Below are 20332 nucleotides of genomic sequence, written 5' to 3'. Positions count from 1 at the left end.
GGAACAACACAATAGAAATTCACTCCTATAATACTTCCATTTCTCTCCCCACCAAAATTGCCGTAAATATCTTATCTCTATTTATATTTAAATCGAGATATACTAAAATGCATATTTTGCGGTGGAATAACCAAGACATTCTGAATTATACAAATCAGACCTTTTTTTAATGTCATTTCAAGTATATTCTTTCAAAATCTAACAAAAGAAATTTTTTTCCTCTTGCACCTTAGCGATGAGCTGATTTTTTTTTTTTAAGCAACATCTGCTAGGGCTATAAAACAAATGAAAAATTAATTAGGTATTTGAAAATCTCCTTTTGAGACAATGGAGTTTAGTCGTGTCTTAAATCCTCTTTCAGCTTAAACTTTGTGTTCAGTCTGGAAAATATCTCTTCTTGTTTCCTGGCCATTGTGTTTTCCGATCATTCTCTTCCTCTTGGCTGGCCTGGAGTTTTGGCTGGAGGAGCTGCACTGTCCTTCATTAAGTTACAAATACTTCATCAGCACCCAGAAAGCCAGCTCAGGACATCTTCACGTCTTGAATCACTTTCTCATTCTTAAATCCTGCAGTACTAAAAGAGCTTGTGAAAACTATTTTTAACTATATTTAGTAATTGTTTCGTGACAATCTATTTTGCAACTTATGTCTAACTTTTAAACCTCCTCTTGCCATCCTGTTGGTTCTCTTAATTCTGAAGTATTAGACCTCAAGATACTTTGTATTATGGGAGTATTTTTGAAAATACGTACACTAAATACTTTTAAGCACCTGATAGTACGCTGAGTACCAGACTTATACAAATTAAACACAAACACAAACAACACGGGTTCTGCCTTCTAGGAAGCTTCCACTATAATGCTCTCTGGTTACCTAAATGGGAAAGGAAATCCAAACCAGAGGGGATACTTGTATGGGTACGGTGGATTCCCAGGTGGCATTAATGGTAAAGAATCTGCCTGCCCAGGCAGGGGACATGGTTTCTATACCTGGGTCAGAAAGATCCCCTGGAGGAGCAAAATGGCAACCTGCTCCAGTCCTCGTGCCTGAAAAATCCCATGGACAAGGGGAGACTGGTGGGCTACAAGCCACAGGATGTAGCGAAGAGCTGGCCATGACTGAGTGACTGAGCGCGTAGTTGATTCACTTTGCTGTTCAGCAGAAAATAACACAATATAGCAAAGCACTTACACACCATTAAATAAAATTTAACATAGAATGCAGTGTGTTGAACAGTTTGATAATAGTTTGTTACAGAGTCTGGAGGATTTTATCTCCAAGAGGATTTCACTCACGTGTGGGATTTAGGTATGGTTTCTAAGAGAAGGAGGCTTCTAATATGTGTTTGGAAAGATGAGAAGTCTTAGAGTGAGTGGGAAGTATCCCAGGTGCTAAGAGACCCCAGGCAGCAACTATATTATGAATGACAAGACACATTTTGAATATCGAATTATTTAAAATATTTGGAACATAAGAGTTACTATGATACAGTGAATTCACACACAGACAAACACACAAAGCAAGAGCAATAGAGAACAAAAACCATCTCAGTTCAGTTCAGTTAAGTCGTTCAGTCATGTCCGACTCTTTGCGACCCCATAAATTGCAGCACGCCAGCCCTCCCTGTCCGTCACCAACTCCCAGAGTTCACTCAGACTCACGTCCATCGAGTCTGTGATGCCATCCAGCCATCTCATCTCTGTCGTCCCCTTCTCCTCCTTCCCCCAATCCCTCCCAGCATCACAGTCTTTTCCAATGAGTCAACTCTTTGCGTGAGGTGGCCAAAGTATTGGAGTTTCAGCTTTAGCATCATTCCTTCCAGTGAACACCTAGGACTGATCTCCTTCAGAATGGACTGATTGGATCTCCTTGATGAAAAGAAACTGATGAGCTCTAAAGGTAAATTTCAGGCTTCCCAGGTGGCACTGGGATTCCCTGGTAGCTCAGCTGGTCAAGAATCCACCCGCAATGCAGGAGACCTGAATTCAGTCCCTGGTTTGGGAAGATCCCCTGGAAAAGGGAACAGCTGCCCATTCCAGTATTCGGGCCTGGGGAATCCCATGGACCATATAGTCCATGGGGTCACACAGAGCTGGACACGACTGAGCGACCTTCACTTTCAAGTGGCACTAGTGGTGAAGACTCCACCCGCCACTGCGGGGGACGCAAGAGATGCAGCGTTGATCCCTGGGTGGGGAAGACCCCCTGGAGGAGGGCGTGGCAACCCCCTCCAGTACTCTTGCCTGGAGAATCCCATGGACACAGAGGCCTGGTGGGCTACCGTCCGAGGGGTTACAAAGAGTCTAAGACGACTGAGCATCTGAGCAAATGTAAATTATCTGTTCCCGCCCCCAGAAAACATAGTCAGTCATGGATAAAGAGCAGAATATACCCAATTAACATTCCTGTTTAGAAAGCTGGATAATGGGAGGCACATGGCAACCCCTGGTCTAAAGCAATTGTGAACTCTTGTGCAGATATCTGAAGGGTTTTCAGCGCTGAGAGTCCGGGATGCTCCTTGATTAGGTTCTGGTTCTCTTCTCTAGAAATATTAACATAGTCCCTTGTGGTTCATAATTCTAGTATCAGAGGGAACAGAGAAATGGCAGAACCACGAGATTCCTACACACGCGTCGGTTTCTGCTCATTACACGGGTCAACACCAGTCACATGGACAGGCCCAATGTTAATGGGACAGAGAACTTCTTCACAGGGAAGTTCTGCAAGTCACAAGGCAGTAGTGAGCATGCAAGGTCCTGTGGGAGAGTGTGGGGAGGGGGGAGGAAAGAATGCTTGTAAACAATCCTGGAATCTATACCAGTTGATACCATAATACAGAGTTCATTACAGTTTGGTCTCTTGTTCAATGAAACAAAAATATGCCATTTTTATTTTCTAAACGTCAGAGTAGAATAATAACCTCTTGGGAAAATAGAGAAATGTCTTTTATTGCTGAGTAATTAATTCTATACTTTGACCTCTTATACCTCACATAGGCCATTTTAATTTATTAATATTTATAAATAGATTAGTAAAAAGTTTAAAATAGAAGGAATGATCATTAAATAAAAAGTAAGCTAGATCTACTTTGATTACTATTGTTGAAGCCAGTTAGCAACTGCAAGTTTGAGGGTACTGAGTGAAAATTCATGCAACTAGATTGTATACGGTTTAAGTCATAGCTAATAAATAAAAATATTTTAAAGGAAAAGAGAAAAAAAAAAGTGTTTTCAAACATCGCAGGTCCACCTGTCTTTCTCAAGGGTCAGCTCCTGTGCTCCTGTAATAAGAAGTTATTTTATTAGTTGTGTTCCCAGAAGATTATAGTTATTACTCTCCATTCTTAGGTTTTATTTTCAAAACCTAAGAAGAAAATTCAGAAGGTTTCTGTGTCTTCAAAACCTCTGGCCCTACACTCAATTTTATTTTCTCGTTATTCTGAAAGATAGAGCTGGGTCAATAAAGAACTAGAGAAAACTGAATTTCCTGGAAGGCTCTGTAGCAAGGACATGAAGCTGTGCTGACTCACAGTATACTGGTTTTAAAACTAGAGACGGCTGTTGGCCAGCAGTAAAACTCAGAGGAAGTGGGTCAGAATGAAAGAAACAGAAAAGAAACTCTATTATCTGATAGTAATAAAACACAGTCCCTCAAAAGATAGCATTGGTATAAGCCAACGGATAAAATCTGTCATGTTCTGAATGAAAAGAAATAGCCCTCTCCCTAGAGTTTGCTAACCCTTGAGCAGACATCTGTCTATGCGGTAAAAGTACTAAAAAATACAGAACATTTTTCTGACGTGTATATCTGCTTTTGTAAAATGAATTGCTCCTGAAAGTTTATGTGAGGACTTTTAAAAGAATCAGTGACAGTGTCGAACAATGCCTCCCTTACGAAGGTGCATCTCACAGCTAATTAGAAACATGGGAAAAATACATGCATGCTTAGATTTATTTAGTGTGAAGCTTATCTGAGAAGAACAGATGCAACCAAAGAAACATTTTCTGCTACAAACGTCCCTATTGATGCCTGCACTCTGCTATCCACATTTGAAAACATTTTAAAGTTGAGATTCGGATATCATAAACTTTACCCATTTAAATGTGTAATTTTTGTTTAGTTTATTTAAAGTTATGCAAACATTATAACAATCTAATGTAGAATATTTTTATCACCTCTAAAAAGAGATTCTGTACCCATTAGCAGGCAGGCCCCCACCCTCAACCAGAATCAACCATAACTCTCATTTTGGTCTCTATATAATTGCTTCTGTGTGTGTGTGTGTGTGTGTGTGTGTGTCTGACACACACTCGGATATGCTCAGTTGCTCAATCGTGTCCAACTCTTTGTGACCCCATGGACTGTAGCCTGCAAAGCTCGCTGCCTTTGGAATTTTCCAGGCAAGAATACTGGAATGGGTTGCCATTTCCTACTCTAGGGGATCTTCCTGACCCAGCGATCAAACCCTTGTCTCTTGTGTCTCCTGCATTGGCAGATGGATTCTTTACCACTGCGCCATCTGAGAAGCCTATATAATTGCTACTCTGGACATTTCGTACAAATGGAATAATACAAAATGCATCCTTTTGTCACTGACATCATTCATTTTGTGTTATGTTTTCAAGATTCATCCATGCTGTAATCTGTATCAATACCTTAATCCTTTTTATTGCCCAGTAACAATGGCACCCCACTCCAGTTCTCTTGCCTGGAAAGTCCCATGGATGGGGAGCCTGGTGGGCTGCAGTCCATGGGGTTGCTAAGGGTCGGACACAACTGAGCGACTTCACTTTGACTTTTCACTTTCATGCATTGGAGAAGGAAATGGCAACCCACTCCAGTGTTCTTGCCTTGAGAATCCCAGGGATGGGGGAGCCTGGCGGGCTGCCGTCTATGGGGTTGCACAGAGTTAGACATGACTGAAGTGACTTAGCAACAATCCCCTGAATGAATATGTCACATTTCTTTCTCTTTTCCTCAGTTGATGGGGGCATTTGAATAGTTTCCACTTTTTGACTACTATGAATATTTCTGCTGTGAATCTCCATTTTTTTGTGGATGCTTTAATTTATCCTGTGTAAACGTCTAGCAGTGGAACCACTGGCTCATATAGAAACTCCGTGTGAAATCTTTTGAGGAACTACCAATTATTTCAGAAGTGGCTGCACTGTCCTGCTATCCACATTTTGCATCTGCATTTTAACCCCATCCCCACTTTTTATAATCCTAACTTATAGCAGGCATGCTGGAATACCAATGAACTACCTACAGATAAGAGTCAAAATGTGGTTGACAGTGTAATAAAGTGAAGGTCAAATTAAATTAGCCCTGAAATCCCATAAGCCTCTTTTGAGAGTGTCAGTAAATAGTCTTCACAATTGCCATCATAACAATGAGCTGTGTAATTATACGCTGACGTCCAAAGAGATCCCGGCTCTCATTAATACTTACAAACCCCTTGGGATTCAGGGAGGACGCCTTCACGCTTTTAAATACAGCAGAGCAAAGCAGGTGCTGTGTGTCGGTGTGGTCCCCAGCCTATCATCGGAAAACTGCAAAAGGGATTCCCAGAGCATCAGCAAACTTGCATCAGGAAGAGAGATGCTCTAGGTGGCTGAAAGTGCTTTATTTGTCACAATTAAAGCAAGAAATATTTTTAAGAATTTGATAGCAGAATGATAAGAAGTCAATCTCTTGTTGCAGGTTTTTTACTTAGGATCCAGAAAAACACTGATTGTCCGTTCATTTTTAGAGATGGATCTAAAATTTAGGAGCATTGATTTATCTGGCTGAAAATCTAAAAGGAAGGCCTCAAGGGGAAATTAGCTGGCATTATTAAATGAATGAAATAAGCACTAGAAATGTTAGAAATATCACACCATTAAAGATCAAATAACATTAGAAGGGGTCCCTTTAGTCACATAAATTGTTTGCCCAGTTGCTAGTTAGGAGCTGAAAGGGTAAAAATACAAAGGGCTAGCATTTGGAGGACCCACACCACTGTGTGCCTTTTTCAGCTACAAACTATTGACCTTCCCACTGTGCCCTGTAAGGACTGTATCTATTCTTTTTGTCACACGAAAATTTTGAAATCTAATCATTTATAGTAACAAATTTTATAAAAGCTTTTTTGGGGCGTGCCCCACATTAATTTAATGTTTTTGCTTCTTATTATTTGATCAGTGTGTAATGTTACCTCATTCATTCACCATTTAGCATCTCATCCCACTGAATTGCTTCCTATTATTTACATAAATTTAATGGAAAATTTACTCACCATTACTTTCTGTGTGGCCCGCTGAGATTAAATGGCTGTGCTTACTACAGTTAACCCAAAGTTTTTCTGCTTGCTTGTGTTTCCATGCCAATATCTTTAATCAAGCTCTTTCTATTATTCTACTTTTCTCTATATGTCATATCCCTCAGGGCATCAATCTCAGTCTGCCCATTCTTGAAAAAACCCATAAAAGCAAGAATTTTTCTTTATAGTCATTAAAATGTGTCAGTTGTATTCTCCTGGCAGTTACCAATTTCCCTCATATCTTAACAGGAATTGAAGTATATATTTTCCCAACTGGAAGCCCAGAGCTGTTGTTTTATTAGGAGTATCCCCTTCCAGGCATTGTACCCTGGAGGTGATAGTAGAAACTCATTGTTCTTCTGTTGCAAGTGGCAGAATTTCAATTGCATTTAACTGACCTATAATCACACCATAATCCAGACAAAACTGGAGATAATAATACAATAGTTAATGCTGTACGAAAATGAAATGCAGTAGTCTGTGGCGCCTACTTGAACCATCGGCAGCGCAGCCAGCAGACAATGTTCTGCTTTTTGTGTCCAAATCTGCCAATATCATTTTAGGCCTCTTAACCTAAGAGCTGTGCAGAGCTGTGGAATTTGGGCTTATGGCCAGAGGAGGTGCATTTTGTTCCAGCTCTGCCACTAATCAATAAAGGAAACGGAGGCTTCTAACATATTAATGGTACGGCTGCTTTCGAATTTTCCAATAGACGTGGTAATTAATGACCGTCTTGTCAACAGTGCAAAATCATTATGAGCCTTCAATGCACTGTGTGGTCCAGATATGAGCATGTGTTTTAAATCGTTAGGAATACCAGTTATTATGGTCGGGTTCTCCACCAGGCTTCTTGCTCTTTGTCTGTGAAGCTGACGAGAAGATGAAGCTACATTTCTTTTTTTGTTTGTTTCATTTTTTTAAAATATAGATTTATTTCTTTAAGTTTATATCTTTTAATAGTACTTTGAGTTTAATGTGAAATATAACATATACAGAAAATAATATATTAATCATCTGAGTGTATTTTTGAATATATTAAAGTGCATAAACTGATCTGCACGCCACCCAGCTTCAGAAAGATAACTACTAGGAACTCAGAAGCACTCTGTGTGACCTCCCAGTATTGTCTTGCTAATAACTTTCTTCTTCATGTTGACGGTGCTCCCATCCGTGTGTGCGCCACGTCTTCTTCATGTTTACAGTGCTCCCATCTGTGTGTGTGTGCCACGCCTTCTTCATGTTTACGGTGCTCCCATCCGTGTGTGTGTGCCACGTCTCCTTCATGTTTACAGTGCTCCCATCCCTGTGTGTGTGCCACGTCTTCTTCATGTTGACGGTGCTCCCATCCGTGTGTGTGTGACACGCCTTCTTCATGTTTACAGTGCTCTCATCCGTGTGTGACACGTCTACGTGTGTGCATGCGTGCTCAGTTGTGTCTCACTCTTCGTGACCCCATGAACTGCAGCCCTCCAGGCTCCTCTGTCCATGGAATTTTCCTGGCACATTTACTGGAATGCGTTGCCATTTTCTACTTCAGGAGCCATGTGTGTGTGTCATTTGCTTTTAATGATTTGCTTCATTTAATGAAATATTCTATTATTCTGTGTCTTGCTTCTTTTGAAGAATAGATATTTTGAATTTATCCAAGTTGATGTGTATACATACAATGCATCCATATCTGTTATCTTGAATATATCACGTATGTTCATTGTTTTTGTCATCCATGGGCAACTGGATCATTTCCAGGTTTTGTTATGCAAAAAATTTTCATTGACTATTCTAATATACCCTGTCAAATGCACACATATCAGAGTTTCTCTAGTATTTATGTCATATTTCAAGTCTAAGATGCTATCAGTAGTAAGATACATACCATTATTTTGCACAAGAAAGCAAAAGTTTTCAGTAGAACAATTTATTGTTTTCTTATTGACTCTAACAGTACATTTCAACTTCAAGACTATTAAACTTTAAAAACAGTGCTTTAGAATAAATGAAATAAAATACCTGGGAGTGGGGCTGTTGAACCACAGAGAAGGTATAATTTCAAATTTTCTAGGACTCAGTCCAGTGGTCCACAAAAATGATTGTGGGGATAAACATATTCTAGCTCTCACTTTGATCCTGTCCATTGATGCAGGAGATGGGTTTGATCACTGGGTCAGGAAGATCCCATAAAGAAAGGAATGGCTACCCACTCCAGTATTCTTGCCTGGAGAATTTCATGGACAGAGGAGCCCGGTAGGCTACAGTGTGTGGGGTTGTAAACAGTCAGTCACGACTGAGCGATTAACACACTCACACACACTGCTTCTTGAGCCAAGACAGCAATTCATTTTAATATTTATTTTAAATTTCATCAGTATTTTAACACTTCATGGAGAAGAATCTAATCTTCAATACTGTCATAAATAGAAGCTTCCACCAGTAATCTTCATTGAGGAACATATCCTTTCCTGCATCTGATGAAACCTTGTCATTTATTTTCTCTCCACAATTTTTCTCTATTTTCACCCCATGGCCACATCTTTGGAGTATTTCATAATTTGTCTCAAACTTCATGTTCTCTATGATTCATTTCCAGTTCCTCCTTGGAAGGATCAAGTATCAACTCTTCCAGTTTCAGAAACCATTTTAGCCCATTGAATTGTGTTTACATGTTTACACCGTTTATTGCAGCCATAGAGTGCAGTCTTAATTTGAATGATATCCACCTGACTCTCCTGTTTACTGTCTGGCTCCAGGACTTGCTTAGATTGCAATTTCTCATCTCCAGCCACTTATAGGTACATGAAACGCCGCCTTTGCACTCACCTGCTGCAGCTGTGGACAAACCCATGATTATGTAAATTAGTGATAAGTAAGAGGAAAAAAGGAGATATCACCAGGTGTGAAAAAAAGGACATTCACCTGATGATGCAATAGATTTTAGACTTTGCTTCCTTCCTATTCCTCAAATATGTACCATCCCTGCCATTGTGTTAGTTTAAATCTCTGCACTTTCACTTCAATGACTGTGACAGCTCGGAACCGGAGGCAAATCTTCATAACACTTTGACTTTTTACGGTTTTCTTCTCAGGGCTTGGCAGAACCATGACATTGTATTTATATGTTTATGTAAAATCTGCAAAATTCAGCTGGGTGAACCATAATCTGTTTAAAGTCCTTTCTCTTTCTCCTTCAGTTCCTCCACCACACTTCTAAAGTGCTTGGTCTGATGTGTGAATGAGCATTTTTGGAAGCTAGGCAGAAGGAGATTTACACTAAACACAGATATCAACGAAGAAAATGTAAAATAAATTGTGATGGCAGAGACATCCAGAACAAATAGATTAATTAATGAGTAGCAATAATTTAAGTGGCATTTAATTCCAGCCATTGTACAGGAAACCTTGAAATGCTAGGAAATCTTAGAACTCCTATGAAAAAGAAATTTAAGGGATTTCACCAAATTTTAAATCAATCCTAAAATATTTTTTGCATTATCAATAATGAGTTATTAAACCTAAAGTAACTTTTCTGAATCATCAATTTAAAGAGAAAACAAATTAAATCTTGATCATGCTAGAAAAGAGATTAAAGCATCTTTCTCTTATCTCTATAGAGAAATGTCATGTGAAGAGTTATTCAAAGAAAATATGATCAGATTGAAGTAAGGAAAGTATTACAGCAGAATAGCAATAAGTCAATTTATACAGCTAGTATGGGGCTTTTAATACATTTTATAATATCTTTGCATAATAGGCAAACATTTCAAAATGTGTAATTTGTTGTTGTGGTTGTGATTTTATAGTTGGAATAAATATTTACTCATGGACTTAATACTGCATTTTTTCTTAAAAAGTCCATTTTCCTCACTTGCATAAGCTTCAGGCCCCATGCAAGTTGGAGGAAAACTTGGTGCCCTTGGATTTCTAAGTGATTTCTCTTTCCAGGCTTTCAGTGTGCTTTCAGTGTATTCTCTGGGCACGCCATTAGCAATCTCTGCAAAATTCAACACACTCCTGATACATGTATGTGGCTACTGTAGGAGATTCAGGAGACATTTTTGGAAGGAAGGAATGGATGATTTAATTAATCAACCTATATATTATTCTTCAAACACTGGCTTTTTACCCTCCCTTAATGCACTGGTTGCCTACTAAGGGTTTTTGCAGCAAAATGTTAAAATACCTGAACTATAGTATGTGCTCAAGAAGTATTTGATAAACAGATGAATCAATCAATGGATTAATAAGTCTATGTCCTAGATAAATCTATGTCATATCTCTGTCCTAGCTGATTCATTTGTAATGTCCCTACCCATATTATAATTTTTCAGTCTAAGATATTTGAATAAAGTTTTTCTCACTATTACTGCTTTTACTTTTTTTTCCCCATGTGTCTTTTTTTTTTTTTAATTTTAATTGGAGGCTAATTACTTTGTATGTGTGTACTCAATCACTTCAGTAATGTCTGACTCTTTGCAAGCCTATGCGCTGTAGCCTGCCAGGCTCCTCTGTCCATGGGATTCTCCAGGCAAGAATACTGGAGTGGGTTGCCATGCCCTCTTCCAGGAGATCTTCCTGACCCAGGTATTGAACCCACATCTCTTAGGTCTTCCGCATTGGCAGGCGGGTTCTTTACCACTAGCCTTACTAAATTCAAAAACATTATGTGACATTCCTAAACAACTTGCTCCTGATCAAACTAAGATCTAAGAGACAAACTAAAACAAAAGACAAAATTAAAATCAAGTGTTATTTCTCTTGTATCATTTCCCGATAGCAGTGCATTCATCTCTCTCCCTTTGCTAATGACAATTTCTTTCACATGCAAAAAATACAATTATATAAGAGCTGAAAGTAATCAATCTTCCCAAGTAAAGAAATATAAAAAATCAGTTCAAAACCATCACTCAACCTATTCCTTGATGTGAAAGAATAAGATGTTGGATGGCAAGGAATGATGAAAGAGCTGATTCCGAGGTGCAGAAAGTTTCTGATGTCAATAGGTGAATTTAATGGCTATTGTATCTTGAGAGATAGAGTAAAAAAGAAATTGGATTCTGTTTTTAGAAAACTTTGTTTCTCAGGAAAGTTTTTCTTCCAGGCAATCACTAATAGGCACAGCATGAAGCCTAAAGCCACAAAAGGAAAAAAATAATAGTAATAATAAAAATGAGGAAACTTATGATCAGGTCAGTTTCTTTGGGCTTGGGTGGACTTTCTCTTCCCAAATAATCTAAGAAGAAGAAGACGATCAAAGCAACAGATAGAACAAATAGAATAGAACTTTCTTGGAGAAAAGCTCATTTCTGAATATTTTCTTGGAGATGACATGATTAAACCCAATTACTTATTTCTCTTGTAAAAACTTTGTATTGCAAAATATTCTAGTAATTAATGCCCTGATGCTTCCCTGGTGGCTCAGACAGTAAAGAATAGGCCTGCAGTGCAGGAGAGCAGGGATTTAATCCTGGGTCAGGAAAATTCCTTAGAGAAGGAAAGGCAACTCCCTCAATGTTCTTGCCTGGGAAACCCATAGACAGAGGAGCCTGGTGGATGCTTTTTGCCCACCCTACCACACTGGTAACTACTAGTATGTTCTTTATAACTGTGAGTGTGTTTCTTTTATATATATATTCATTAGTCTGTTGTATTTTTTTGGATTCTGTATATAAGTTATATGATACAGAATTTGTCCTTCTCTGACTCATTTCACTTATCATAATGCCTTCCAAATCCATCTATGTTGCTGGAAATAGCAAAATTCTGTTGTTTTGGGGGCAAAGTGGTATTCCATAGTATATGCACCACCTTTTCTCGATTTATCTATTGATGGACACTTAGGTTGCTACCGTTTCTTAGCAGTGGTGAATAAGCTGTCACGAATATTCAGTTCAGTTCAGTTGCCCAGTCATGTCCAATTCTTTCTTTCTGTTCTTTATTGTGCTCATCTTTGCATGAAATATTCTCTTGGTATCTCTGATTTTCTTGAAGAGATCTCTCTTTTTTCCCATTCTATTTGAATCAGCATGACTTTTCTGGAGGGGATATATACAGCCAGGAGTGGAATTGCTGGGTCATACAGTAGTTCTGAGGAGGGGGCATGGCAACCCACTCCAGGATTCTTTCCTGGAGAATCCCCATGAACAGAGGAGCCTGGCAAGCACAGTGCCCAGGGCCTCAAAGATCTGGGGACACCAGTGAGCGACTAAGCACCGCACAGCAGATAGTAGCTCTACTTAAAGTTTTATGGAAAGCTTCTATACTGTTTTCCACAGCGGCTGCAACAATTTGCATTCCCACTAACAGTGTACGAGGGTTCCCCTTTCTCCACAGCTTGCCAATATTTATTTGTGTCGTTTTTGATGATAGTCATTTGGACAGCTGTGAGATGATATCTCCTTGTGGTTTTGACTTGCATTTCCCTGATAATTAGCATTGTTTAGTATTTTTCACGTGTCTGTTTGCCCTCTGCATTTCCTTGTTGGAAAAATGTCTGTTCAGGTCTTCAGCTCAGTTTTCAATTGAGTTTTTATTGTTTGATGTTGAGATGTATGAGCTGTTTATATACGATGGATATTAATTCTTTATTGTTCATATCATTTCATATTTTATCCCATTCAAGGAGTTGTCTTTTTGTTTTATCAGTGGTTTCCTTTGCTGTGAGAAAGTTTTCTTTTAAGTTTAATTAGGTCCCATTTGTATATTTTTGCTTTTATTTCCTTAGCTTTAGGAGACAGAGCCAAAAAAAGTATTGTTCAATTAATGTCAGAATACTTTGCCTATGTCTTTCTGTAGAAGTTTTATGATAATCTGTCTTAAATTTAGGTCTTTAATCCATTTTGAGTTTCTTTCTTGTATATGGTGTTAGAGAATGTTCTAATTTCATTTTTTCACATGTAGCTGTTCAGTTTTCCAAGGACCACTTGCTATATATAAATATAAATGCATCCATAGTTGGTAACGTTTCTTTAAGTGGAAGACACCGTTGACTCCCCCCGCCTTTGGCAATAATACTCTATCATTTGTCATCTTTTTTTATTTTAATAAAAGCTGGGGAGTTGGTAAAACAGTGAAGCTAATTCTCACTTTATTTTTTTTCCTGTATTCAGTGTTTGTAATACACACTTGACAAATGTGCCTTTGGCTTAGTTTTTTTAAAAAAGAATAAAGTAAAAGGGAAACGTGAGCACACTGCTCACCTTAGCTTACCATTTGACAGTGGTATGTGTTTCCTTGAACGTGTCTTTCTGCCATGAGATGACTGTGACAGTGTGTTTCATATAGTGGCCAAGAAAACCCATGGGAGTTTGGGAAGATAGAACAAGGGACAGTTGGAGTTTCTGAAAGAGAAATTTGCTTTTTTCACTCTTCCCTTTCTCTTGCAGATGCTATTTTGTACATGAGGTGCTCACAAACATCTTTGGCATCAAATAAAATGCTACCCATCAAAAGAGCCTTCACACTCTTTATAAGACAGATATAATTCTGATGAAGCCAAGCATGAAACAAGAATGTCCCAATAGCATAAACTTGTAAACTGAAAGAAAGTGTAGCAGATACAGAAAACAAGATAAAAAGACAACATATGTGAAAATCTTGTCTCGTTGATTCAGAAAATGTGTGTGGGAGTGGTGGTGATGGAGGCTGATTGAGAAACTAAAAGCATTTGAGTCACCTAATTTATGGAGGAAAAAATAAGTATATTTTGAGGGTAAGACACTTTTAAATCTCTTTATCTGTCCTTGTGTGCTGGCATCGTATTTGTGACAAAAGTATTAATAGTGTAACTACTTATCCTCATAAAACAGTTTCTGATTTATACAGACTGTTCATATTCATGTGTGTACCATAGTGATAAAAAATAGTTAATAATAAAAATATGCCTAAGGTTTTCCTATGCTTATACAGAAAACCCAGCATTCTCAGGAAGAATTAATTAGTGCTCATTCTGTTTGATTTATTCCATGTAATATCACAATACAGTGCCATATCAAAGAGTGGGCATTATTTTTTGCTCAAATGAAGTAGCAAAATGAATGAAAAATATTAAATATATATATATATATATTTTTACCAAAATCAGACTTCTACTTCATTTTTCTCTCAAGTTTTAGCTACTTCAATTTAGTGACTCTGGGAAAATATAAAAAGAGTGGTAGGTGGTGGTGTGAAACGGGTTTTCTACTTTCTTGAGTCATAAATCAGAATAAGAAATTCCCAAGGAAAGAACATCTTAGTTGTTTTATGTCCTTCATCCCATGCACACTCTTTTGTCTCAAGTGAGATGGGGGGCAATAAAAAAACAGAAAACAAAGGTGATGCTTCTGTGGAGGAATATAGTTCACATTATGGAATGAGTGAGAGATAACTAGGTTGGCTGACCCTTGAAGATACTGGAAAAGTTACCTTTCAATTATTTGTGCTAATTCAATCTGTTAATTTTTTTCATACAACATTAGAGTATAGTTCTAAAATTTCCCCTTGGCTATTTCATAAGAGAGCAGGTAAATGATCTCCATAGGCAAAAGTTCCTTGTCTGGCAGCGGAAAGTTGTGAAATGTGTGGATGGAATAATCTAGACATTCTTTTTCCTTTCAAGCATGACATTAAGTGAGTGCCTACTGTGTGCCAAGCATTAGTACTAAGTAGAACATGCAATGGCACTAACACTATACAGTTTCCACTCAGATGCTTTATTCTGAGAATAAAGTCCTGCCCAGCTGTTTGCAAACCCATGGACTGCAGCATGCCAGGTGCTCCCTGCCAGTCCTTCACCAGTTTGCCCACGCTCACGATCACTGAACCAGTGATGTCATCCAAACGTCTCGTCCTCTACCACTCTCTTCTGCTTTCAATCTTTCTCAAAATCAAGGTCTTTTCCAATAAGTCAGCTGTTTGCATCAGGTAGCCAAAGTATTGGAGCTTCAGCTTCAGTGTCAGTCTTTCCAGTGTATATTCAAGACTGATCTCCTTTAGGATGGACTGGTTGGATCTCCTTGCTGTCCAAGGGACTCTCAAGAGCTTTCTCCAACACCACAGTTTATTATTTTTTTTTTAATTATTATTATTTTTTTTTATTTCTAAAGGTTTCCTCCTTTTGATTTTATTCATTACAAGGGTAAACATATCATCATTAAAGAAAACATTTTAGAGACAAAAAAATTAGAAAAAAATTAAAACCAGTTGATATTTTTACGGTAGCACCTTTTGCTTTCATTTTACTTAAAATAATGCTTAACTTTCAATAATGCTGAAACTATGCATGCTCAGTCGAAAAGCATCAATTCTTCAGTGCTCAGCCTTCTTTATGGTTCAACGTTCACATCCATACAGGACTACTGGAAAGACCATAGCCTTGACTAGATGAACCTTTGTTGGCAAAGTGATGTCTTTGCTTTTTAATATGCTGCTAGGTTTATAGCATGTCTGGGGCTTCCCTTGTGGGTCAGCTGGTAAAGAATCTGCCTGCAGTGTGGGAGACCTGGGTTCGATTCCTGGGTTGGGGAGATCCCCTGGAGAAGGGAAAGGCTACCTACTCCAGTATTCTGGCCTGGAGAATTCGAAGGGGTCGCAAAGAGTTGAACACAACTGAGCAACTTTCACTTCACAGGTTTGTAATAGTTGTCCTTCCAAGAGGCAATTGTCTTCTAATTTCATGGCTGCAGTCACCATCTGCAGTGATTTTAGAGCCTAAGAAGAGGAAAATTGTCATTGCTTCAACGTTTTCCCCTTATATTTGTCATGAAGTGATGGGACCAGATGCAATGATGTTAGGTTGTTTTTGTTTTTTTTTTTTTAATAATGAGTTTTAAGCCAGCTTTTACACTCTCTTCTCTCACCCTCATCAAAGAGCTCTTTAGTGCCTCTTCACTTTCTGTTATTAGAATGGTACCATCTGCATATCTGAGGTTGTTGATATATCTCCCAGAAATCTTGATTCCAGCTTGTAACTTATCCACCCCAGCATTCCACATGATGCACTCTGCATATAAGTTAAATAAATAGGGTGAAAATATACAGCCTTGTCGGATTCCTTTCTCAGTTTTGAAATAGTCAGTTGTTCCACATAAAGTTCTAACAGTTGCTTCTTGATAGCATACAGGTTTCTTAGGATCCACACACTCAAAGACTTTAGCAGAGTCAATGAAACAGAGTAGATTTTTTTTTTTCTGAAATTCTCTTGATTTCTCTATTATCCAGCAAATGTTGGCAATTTGATCTCTGGTTCCTCTGGTTCCTCTGCCTTTTCTAAACTCAGCTTGTAAATCTGGAAGTTCTCAATTCAAGTACTGCTGAAGCCTAGCTTGAAGGATTCTGTGCATGACCTTACTAGCATGGGAAGTGAGCACAGTTCTCCAGTGGTTTGAATGTTCTTTAGTACTGCCCTTCTTGGAAATTAGGGTGAAGATTAACTTTTTTCCAGTCCTGTGGCCTGGAAATTGCTGGGCTTTCCAATTTTGCTGGTATATTGAGTGCAGCATTTTAAGAGTATCATTTTTTAGGATTTTAACAATGCAAAGAAATAGGCATTCTCCAACACACATTGTGACTTTTCGCCTTCACTTTTTAAAAATTTTCTTCCCAATAACCTATCCACCTGTGCCTAAATCTTTCCTCAGTATGATACAGGGCAATAGAGAGCTTGAGTCGAGGGCTGTAGTAACTTCCAAGTGTGTCACAGAGATTTTGGACTGGGTAAAATGCAGTAACACTGGAGATTAGGCATCTAAAGTCAGTGCCAAGATAATCATCACAGATTCGTGAAATTACCCTGGGGATATCCCTTAGAATATCTTGTTGGAAGCTGACAGTTCAGTGAGTCCAACAAAGAAATTTTTCTTTTGTTATGAATTAGATCATTGTTTCATGGGTCTAACATTAGATGTAGTAGCTGGATTAAGATTAGAGTACATGAAAAAATACATGTGTCTTAAACACTGCAAGCATTTTAAGGCAGTTAAGATTCTCTCCCTCTAAATGGTGAGAAGACTAAAGGTGTATTAAAGGAAATCAAACTGGCATCCTGAACCCAGCCTCACTCAGCGATAGAGAACAGGTGGCAGAATAACTTGCATGATTTAAACCTTTATTTTCTCTCCTTCTCTCTTTGCAAGGCATATATAGTGGACTTTATGTAAGTTAAGTGTACATAGAATGGGAGTTCATACAGATTAGGCTGCTTGCTTCAGAATGATTGCTTATTTAGAGATGATTTTGAAACATACAGCCTTCCTGTGAGGTAACTGGTGTTCCATACTCCAATTCAATCTGCAGTTGCCATCTGAACTACTGCAAAAATTCAAGAAATATATATTATTTCTTGTTATATAAAGAATCAAGAAAAACATATATAACATCATATATATTTAATGCACACACATATATTGCTTGCTATATTTAACCATAAGCACAAGTGAATTGGAAAATGAAGATATGATGGCTCTATGAAAAAAAGTATTATATAAATCAGAGACTAAAAGTGCACTACATATAAAAAGTCCTGGTGCAAATTTAAATATTAATAACTTTGGATGAACCTATGACAAAAGCAAACGACAAGCATCATGTGAAAGCATATTTCTTAGACACTAATGTGAATATTTAATGTCCTTTTATTCGGGGTTACTGGACTCTCAGAAAGCAATGCATTATTGCCCATTACTTTTTATAAAAGCAATGATCAATGCTAAGTTTACCTTTTCATAGTTTCTTAGCACTGCAGTTTTCCAGATCTTTGTTGGGCCAGTTTCTACTAGTGCTTCCTTCCAGCATAATGCTGGTTTCGCTACTCTGTTTGAAACACTTGACAGTTGTTGACTATTTCATTTCCAGATCAGTTTGCATGTTGACTAGTTTCTTGCCATCTCATGCACCTATTTGTGGTAATTCATCTAAGATGTTGTTTTGTTTTGTGCATTGCAGTTCATTTCACACTAATCAATCTAATTCCTGTGGCCAGGATAAATGCCATTATACACTTCGAGTCAAAGCTATGGCTTTTCCAGGAGTTATATACAAATGTGAAAGTTGGACCACAAAAGAGGCTGAGTGCCAAGGAATCAATGCTTTTGAGTTGTGATGTTGGAGAAGACTCTTGAGAGTCCCTTCCTCTCAAGAGGAAATCAAACCAGTCCATCCCAAAGGAAATCAACCCTTAATATTCACTGAAAGGACTGATGCTGAAGCTGAAGCTTCAATACTTTGGCCACCTGATGCAAGGAGCCAACTCATTGGAAAAGACCCTGATGCTGGGAAAGATTGAGGGCAAGAGGAGAAGGGGGCAACAGAGGATGAGATGACAGGAGGGCATCACCAACTCAATGCACATGATTTGAACAAACTCTGGGAGACAGTGAAGGACAGGGAAGCCTGGTGTGCTGCAGTTTATGGGGTCACAAAAAGTCGGACACGACTCAGAGAATAACCAACACATGAGATTAAGAATAAAATATATTAGTGATAGAATGAAAAATAAAGATTTATAATGGATAAATGATAAATTATAATTTCTATGCAAACAATAGAAACATTAATAAAAGCCTACTTTATAGAGATGCAGGTAGCTTTACGAGGACCAACAAAAGTTGGTGAAGAACCAAGGAATTAGCAAAAGAGGCAAGTAGTCAGCACCCAAAAGCTGAAGAGACAATGGGAGGAAATAGAATTACCAGGGTGTGGTGAGAATAGAACATTTGGAAGGAGAGGCTACAGTCATGTGAGAATACAGGTACGGCCAAAGATGTGTCAGTAACTTTGATTTAGGAAGAGAACAAGGAAGAAATGCTTTCCTCTCTTTGCTCACCTCCCTGTGTCTTACTACTGCTTTTCAGTGAATAGCACCAAACAGAAACCAGCCCACAAAGACATCTGAGACCTGCAAATGCAGGATCCATCCTTCTATGTACTTAACAAGACAGAGAATTGTGGAGAAAAATCTAGAAGCACAGAACAGAGGCTTATCTGGCAGTAACTGGAACTCCAGTGGTTATCTCTTTACCAGGAAAGTGCTAGAATAACTGTATGACCTTACAATGACCACCTGAGACTACTTGTGTACCCCACGAAGATTCATGACTAACGGATGGATTTGAGCTAATGGCTGAAAACAGACACGGCTACTAATCGGCAGAATAACTTAGGTCAGCAAAGTTGATATTCCGTTGTCATTTACTTATGACCATTATATCCTATTATTTAGTAATGATGTAGCTGAATCTCAACACTGTGTATATTTTACAGTTGTAGTCAGTATTTTTACAAATTTGCTGTCACTCAAAAGGATAACATCTTATAAGCAATTATCCTTCATAGCAGAATTATAGATATGACCGGAGAGTATGGAGCTAATAAGAGTTGTTATCTTTTTTGAGATTTCTCTTACATAGCACCCGCTGGTCATTGTGTACTTTTCTTTCAAATTATTTGATGCAGTATTGACCATTCATTTCAGGATGATTTTTCCATCCACAAAACTTAGGCTACATACCCTACAGTTTTAGGATTTAGGTAGAGTGCACACTTATACTTCTCATTCTTTGATTCAACAAGTATTTATTGAGCTGGTATGCCCTACTGTGTCATTTTGCCTGGATAAGTTTCAACAACCTCAAATGAATTGGTCACTCTAAGTACCTATTGTATGCCAGCTATCAGAAAATTCCTAAGGAGCCATATAGTAGTGGAAGTAGACTGTAGCATATTGGATTGTGATAGGTACTAAGTAATGATATGATAGTTAAGGAAAGTGTTTCTAATTTGAGTTAGGATGGCCATAAAGAGCTTCCCTGGTGGCTCAGATGATAAAGCATCTGCCTGCAATGCAGGAGACCCAGGTTCAATCCCTAGGTTGGGAAGATTCCAGGATAAGGAGATGGCAACCCACTCCAGTACTCTTGCCTGGAAAATCCCATTGACGGAGGAGTCTGGGGAGCTACACTCCATGGAGTTGCAGAGTGAGACACGACTGAGTGACTTCACTTTCTATGGCCATAAAGATTAATTTAGAAGGAGGAATTTAAGTAAAAGTATTAGAGAAATGAG

Source organism: Oryx dammah, unplaced genomic scaffold (assembly GCF_014754425.2).
Source record: "Oryx dammah isolate SB20612 unplaced genomic scaffold, SCBI_Odam_1.1 HiC_scaffold_26, whole genome shotgun sequence".
Taxonomy (NCBI): Eukaryota; Metazoa; Chordata; class Mammalia; order Artiodactyla; family Bovidae; genus Oryx; species Oryx dammah.
Note: the sequence above shows the minus strand (reverse complement) of the source record.